The 7814-nt window shown below is 28.9% G+C and overlaps 1 pseudogene; it reads left to right on the plus strand.

Moving 5' to 3' along the window:
* The first annotated feature begins 2115 nt into the window (after window positions 1-2115).
* Window positions 2116-2235, plus strand: LOC112461748 (annotated as a pseudogene).
* The last annotated feature ends 5579 nt before the right edge of the window (window positions 2236-7814 follow it).

Below are 7814 nucleotides of genomic sequence, written 5' to 3' on the forward strand. Positions count from 1 at the left end.
AATATAATAAAATTAGAAATAGATCGATATCTCCAAATTTGCAGAAATTAAAGCATAGACAAACATTTCTGCAAAAATTAAAAATTTTATTAAAAAAAAAAACCCTTGATTATTAGCAATTTTTATTAATTTTATTATATTCTTCAAAAACAAAAAAAATTTTTTTTACAAAAACAAAGCTTCCTTTATAAGGAAGCAAAAGTTATTTTTTTGCTATTGTGATAATGTAACTTGTGACAAAATTAATAAAAAAAAATATGCCCTATTTTTTTGTCCCATCTATAAAGCAAAACGGAGCAAATGACATTTATTTCTTAAAACAAGTTAATTTAAAAAGGATTATTGCAAAATTGTAATTCAATAATTGTTTTTCGGTTTTGATGTAATAATAAAAGCACTTATATCATAAAACTGATATTATTTTTTTATAAAATATTTGTGTTCAAACATTAAGTACCTTGTTCTGTCCCACGTTCTCGTAATTGATTTCAGATTGGCTTTTATTGTTCTTTGTTGAGCTAGCGCAATAAACAAGTGAACGAATAAACTAGTTTGCTTTAATAAGTGCGAACGTGTTCACACTTGCTTGATCTGGATTCTTTCTTTCATATTTATGGGAACATCGCATATTTATAGAAATATTGCATTATTTTTCTGCTATAAGATAAATCTTATATAGATTTGCGTGCGTGATGCAAAATATTATTAGACATCGCACATTATTCTTTAAATTATCCAATTAACGTGCTATATAATCAGATACGCTATCTATAAATCTTGTTGGTATAAAACAAATTATAAAATCCTGATCAGATAAAACAATATAATCATTGAATAATATAAAGATCATTGAATCTATTAAGGTAATTAGAATACGTTTATTGAAAGATAATATAATCAATGCGTCTGTTGACACCTTAGATTTTTTTTCATCAAAGATTTTTTATATCCAATGCTATTGCTGATCGTTATGTTTCTGTGTATCGACATGTGTTTTATTAATAAAAAAAAAACTAAATCTCACGATAAATCTCGATTTCGTTAAATCGTGGATCACGAGCGAGAAATGTCGGCGGAACACAATTAGCATATGCAGCCTGTAAGAAACAAACATGGAAGTAGGGATACTACGCAGTGAATATAAATTAATTTCAGCCTACTTTTAGCCGCGCTGCGTTCGTGGTGTAAAAATATTCGTTGGAAAAATTATGCGCGAAGGATCATGAATTATTTATCTCGGCTATCGGCGATATCGTGTCGTCTAAAAATACCTGCAATTGGCCCTACATGGACCCTAATTTCGGCTAACTATAGTTTCTTATTGATGGTACCAGACTAAATTATTTTCTTTATAAGAACAGATATATATATATATATATATATATATATATATATATATATATATCGTCACGTACGATGACTCATCTACTATATTAAGATTTAATTTATCTGAAGTTATATAGTGAGATATTTTTCAATAATTCTCTAATATGTGATTTTTTTTTACTTTTTATAATATAGTTATTAGACATCACAGACGCGCACTTCGCTCGCGCTACTTAGCTTTAATATTATACTATTACCATTATATTATTAACCCTCGGTTGTTACACCTCCTTTTTTTAAACATTTTTTTTAAATTTTTTTGAACATATGATGCCACTCAAAAAGTTAATTTTTTTATAATAAGAATACATTCTACAATGTTTAAACTTAATTCTAGAATTTTTTGCGATCCACTTAAACTGCGAGTTTTTGAACAGCATGCAGCTGTTTGAAAATTAGTTGGGGTCATTTTGACCCCGTGTGACAACCGAGGGTTTAACCCCTTGATACACGCACAACAACTGTCAAAATATGCGATAACAAATGCTCACAAAGTAAGCACAGTGAGAGAATCAATCAGCATCGCGGAAAAGCGGCAACGATTTAATCTCCTACATGCCTTCTTTAAGAGCGAAATAATGGAAAAAAATAAGTATTGAATGGTTTTTTGATCGTACGCATTGATTAATCAGTTAACAATTTTTAAGACATTTATTCCTATATAAAAAAAAGTGAAATTTTGGAACAGAATTGTACTATAAAACTGATTATGGATAACTCACATATCAGGGTAACGTTCATATCAGGTTGTAATGTACCAGTTCTCGTCCGATCACTGAAGTCAAGCAACGTTGAGCACGGTTAGTACTTGGATGGGTGACCGCTTGGGAACACCGTGTGACGTTACCACCCAATTTTTTTTTGTATTTTTATTATTTTTTATTATTACACAAACGCGCGATACGCGCGCGCTATTTAGCTTTAATATATTAGGTCTTTTTTCTATTGCTGCACTGCTGAACTATAATAGTGCAATAAGCTAGAGAGAGACAAGTATCTATATTTTGTTTCACTCTAACTTACTGCAGTGTGCACTAGTTCAGCAGTGCAGCAACAGAAAACAGACATATATTATACTATTACTATTACATTACACTATTAACCCCTTGATACATAAAACTGTTAAAATATGCGATAAAAAAAACAGATGCTTACGAAATAAGCACAATGAGAAAATTAATCAGCATCGCGGTAAAGCGGTAACAATTCAATCTCTTACATGCCTTCTTTAAGAGCAATATACAATTTTCGTATTGTAAATTCTTTTTTTTCCGTAATAAAATATTTATTTCATCTTAAATCAATTAATTTTGTACAACGTGATATAATATTTATTAATAGATATACGGATAGATAGATGATGAAAGAATCGGGTAAAACTGACCTGAAAAGTAAATAGATTAATAAAATCATTAGCGCATTTTTTTTAAATAAATTAATTAAAATATGTTACGTAATTGTCAAATATTTCTTTTATTGAATATTAGATTTTATTTAATTTAGTTAATAACACATTAAAAAATTTCTAAGTATTATTTTCTTTCATCGACTTATGCAATATTTAATCCTGAAAAAAGATACAGAGAGGCCAAACGCAGATTTCATATTCTATTAAATCTATATTTGAAGATGGGATAAAAAATAAAATAAAGTATACAGCTAAACATTGCAAATTTTTTCCTATTATGTTATTAATTAATTTTTATTTGACATATAAAATACAAAATATGTAATATTTTGCTCCAATTTTTAATCAAAGACAATATGCTTGCTTTTAAAAGAAATTGTCGAAATAACAATATTAAAAAATATTCCATATTCTTATAGTGTTCTCTCAATTGCGTTTCCTAAAAATATTATCTGTATATGTATATGTATATCTGTACATGTGTACGTACATTATACTTATATGTACAATAAACTAATTAATGGCATATCAGGATAAAATATTAAATCTAATTTATTCTCTAGTCCATCCGTTTTAAGACAATGGATCCATGAGATGTAATTATCTGTAATACTTTTTCAATAATCTTAAAAAGTTTTAATTATATTTTATATTTATGATTTTCATAAATCTATCGCCTCAGATTATATAAAATAAAGAATAATTCCACACTCACACCAATACACAATGTACAACAGCGGAGTTGTAACACTATTGATCTGTAAAATCCAAACATAAAATCCAATTTATAACAGTACCTAAAGTAATCAATATTTCAAAGAATGATTATTGCGTGCACTGAATTATTTATTTATTTTTTTACAGTAAGAATATATCTGATAATTAATTAATTATGTAATTTTCTATAAAAATAATTAATTCCGTGTTAAATAATAAATAAGTAATAAAAACAAACAATTTCGTAACTTGCCAGTGATGATTAACAAATATATTTCAATTACATACATCGACTTAACTGGTCACAATTAAAACAAATCACTAATTACTCATTACAACTCATTAGTGATTTGTTTTAATTGTAGCCAATTAAGTCGATGTAATTGAAATATATTAAGTAATAAAATACTCATCTTATAGTTGTCTCGCCCCGAATTATTCGATGTCTCTCAGACCTCCTGTTTGCTTTTCAATTTCTTTCGTTGCTTCTTCATAACATTCACTTGCGAGACTATCGATTAATTCTGACACGTAAAACACTTCATACAAGCACTTGCTAGATTCCGACGGAGAATAACAAGAAAGGGATTACATGCAAAGGCACGCTTTATTATGCACAAAGCGTGAGGATTGATTAAACTAGTTAATATCGTAAAAATGCTTACTTTTCGAAAAGTTATACAACTTATACTACAATGCGATAACCTGCCGGCTCAAGATCTGAATAAGAGCGCGGTAACGCCCTATGTGTAACATAGCGTGCTGTATCGCTTATAAACAACAAACATCGAGCGTATACCAGCCGCTATGAAATATTCATGGGAAATACTACGTATATTGAATAATATATTGTTCGCGTTCCAAGAATTATTAATGTACGAAAGTATAATATTACTTTCCGATAATAACACTACTCTGACTTGTCTGCCAAATTTTAAATGGTCAAAGAGATAATTATATCCGCGAATATTGCAAAATAATAATTTATAAACCTTTTCTCTTAATATTTTATTTCAATTTCTACAGTAATTTTTGTATATATACATTCTACATACTGTAAAATGAATAAATCGTGCAAAGCACCCGCTTTGGCAAATCGCTTCGATACGTTTACGAGTAATCGTCGGACTCGATTAATTGCGCGAGCTGATAATCAATAGTTCTAAATAATCGTAGAGAATAATCGTACTTGGCAACATTTGTCGCGATAACATTCCATTCCATTCCACCAAATAATGTGATGAAATACGCACGATTGCCAGCTCGAGATCCGAAGCGCGAATGATAGCTCCGATAGCACGGCGACACCGGCGACCCTCTGTGTAAACACAGCGCGCTGTACCCATAATAATAAACGCCCGCCGAGCGCGTGCTGCTACGAAATATGGGAAATACTACGTACGCCGAATATTTTATTCCTTGCGTTCCACATGAATTATTAATGTATAAACGACTGATAATAGGGAGTTTTTGCAATACCATTTTTCAGATACAGTAAATGACAATGAATTAATACAGATACGTTCACCGTCTAAATTTACATTAGGGATTTCGTTACGGTAATCATGACGTCGACGGTAACCATGATCGTTATTCTCTGAAAAATAACATCGGACGTTAATTTGAAAAGCGTTACGGTGAACGTATATGATGTGCATGTGCAGTTTCGCCTTCCGATCGATAACGTGAATTTAGATGGTGAAAGTAACTAAATAATTTAGATACGTTTACTGTTCACAGAAAAAAAAGAAGTGTCAAATCTTGTATACTTGTATATACGCAAACACTTGTATACTTGTATATACGCATGAGAATATATAATTTTCAAATGAGATTATATTACGTTTAACTAAGAAAACTTGCTTGAAAAGTTATTTATATGTATAGTTTTATATGGTTCAATCAAGAAAAAAAAAATTGAAATTCTTATAAGAAGATTGTATATTCTTGCGTATATACAAGCATATCAGTGTTGATTTGATACATCTTTTTTTTCTGAAGATTGCAAAAACTCCCTAATATATCACAAAGCTTTCCTATAGGAGAATTATTTGATCCGTCTATTTGCACATTACTGTACATTCCCTTCCAAACATAGTAGGTAAGCTAATTACATATCCATCATATTAAATTAAAAGAAATTCAAGCGTATATAAGATATATTCAAATTTAAATCAAAGAGATATAATTATACCGTCTGCGAATATTGCAAAGTAATAATTTATCATTTTTTTCTTCTAATGCTCCGATTTTTACATATATGAAATAGGGATAGAAAAGACTAAAGAATATAATAGAATTAGAAAAAAATTGCTAATATAATAAAAAAGTGTGCAAATTAGAAATTTGCACATTTTTTTGCTTATATATGACTCAAGAACTAATCAACCAAATTTTAAAGAATTACACATATATGAAATACACAGTAAAAAATAAAATGTTAATCGTAACATTTTTCGAATGTCCCAGAAAATCCACTCTAAATTTTGAGTTAAAATAACTTATTCATCGTGTGTTACTTGTTGACAAATTAGAAATGTTAATTTATTGACACTATATTTTACATTTATATTTGTTCTTTTAACTTTAAGTATAATGTAAAAATAACTTGTAAAAAATGTCGATATAACATATTTGAATAAACGATAGTTATTTCAACTTAAAAGAAATGTTGTTTTGAACATTTGATTGTAGTAAATTTGATTATTTTATATGTCAAAGTTTACGATTATTTGAAGATTTACTTTAACTTTTGTTTATGTTAAAATAACTTTAAGGTGTGTTGATTTTTTAAAATAATTATGTTAAAAGAACTCAAAATAATATTCAATTTCTAAATGACATACATAAAGTGTTAAGTTATCACGTTGACATTAATATAACACATGAAAATGTTACGAAAATAATAACATAGCTGTTGTATGTTAATTTTAGATTGAAATAATAGTCAAATCTTGGTAACACAAAAAAATCTTAACATTTGGACGCACGATTTTTTACTGTGTAGGGGTAAAAAAAATTGAAGAACATAATAGAATTAGAAAAAAATTGCCAATATAATAAAAATCAAACGGACACAGTAACAACTGTGCCGCAACCAACAACGTAGAACTACGTCTCTACTATCACTATAGTTCATGTTAAAGTATTCAGCGAAGAACAGTTGATGTAGGGCTACGTCAACTGTCCTTCGCTGAATACTTTAACATGAAATAGTGACAATTGACGAAGCCCTACATCAACTATGTCCTTCGCTGAATACTTCAACATGAACTAGTGACAGTAGACAGTAGACAGTTGTTACTGTGCCCATTTGATTTTTTTAACACTTGTTGCAATCACAGTACGTAGAGTATAACAAGACGAAATTCGAAGCGATATGCGCAATTACCCACCCATTTGAGATTTAATGGGTTATCATACTTTGGTCAGCCTGAAAAGTAAAGGTCTTTTAGGCTTAGATTGCGGAAAAAGTAAAAATGCGATTTATTTCATGTTTGACAGTTGATTAATAATACATATTTTAAGTTTTCTAAAATTTCAAATTTTATTTAAAAATATTAAGATTTGAATGAGATATGACAAATTGTATAAAACGTGTTTTTTTTGTCTACAGATGAACCTACATGATTCCGCCATTTTAATTGTCATAAAACAGAAAAATCAATTTTTTTCATTAATTATATTTTACTGCCTTCCAAGTTTCGTTTCTTAAAAACTAACGAAAAAAAAGTATTTAAATTTTTTCATAATTTTTGACACAAATTTTTATTGTAGTTCTTAAACTAAAAATGTTACCAACAAAATCGTCAATCAAAACATGGTTTCGAGAAAAATGCGTTTAAAATTTGACTTGTTTTTTCAGTTATATAATAAATTTTTTTATCTTACCGCTAATTATCAATACCAGGACCGGTTCTAATCTGAGCGGGGCCGGGTGCAAATTAAAAAGCAAAGTTTACATTTATATCATATAATTCTTATTGAAATCTGTTTCATACATATACATATATTTCTTATTAAAAAAAAAACATACTGCTTTTACTGCGAGGCATCAATTATACTGAAATCAGTCTGATGCTATGCTTGGCAGTTTTTCTTGCAATATATAAGAACGAAATAATACTTAATTAATTTTAATTTTAAACATTATACATATATATAAGTAATAAATCTCCACTTTTGTTTTTGCACACAGACAAGCTTATCGGACGTTCCGATTAGCTATCGTACTTGGCTGGGATAGAGACATGTGTATAATATTTGCCTTATAGCAAATTCTGTCTTGGTTAATCCGGGGTCG

Source organism: Temnothorax curvispinosus, unplaced genomic scaffold (genome assembly GCF_003070985.1).
Source record: "Temnothorax curvispinosus isolate PA1 unplaced genomic scaffold, ASM307098v1 QBEX01001249.1, whole genome shotgun sequence".
In the NCBI taxonomy this organism is placed as follows: domain Eukaryota; kingdom Metazoa; phylum Arthropoda; class Insecta; order Hymenoptera; family Formicidae; genus Temnothorax; species Temnothorax curvispinosus.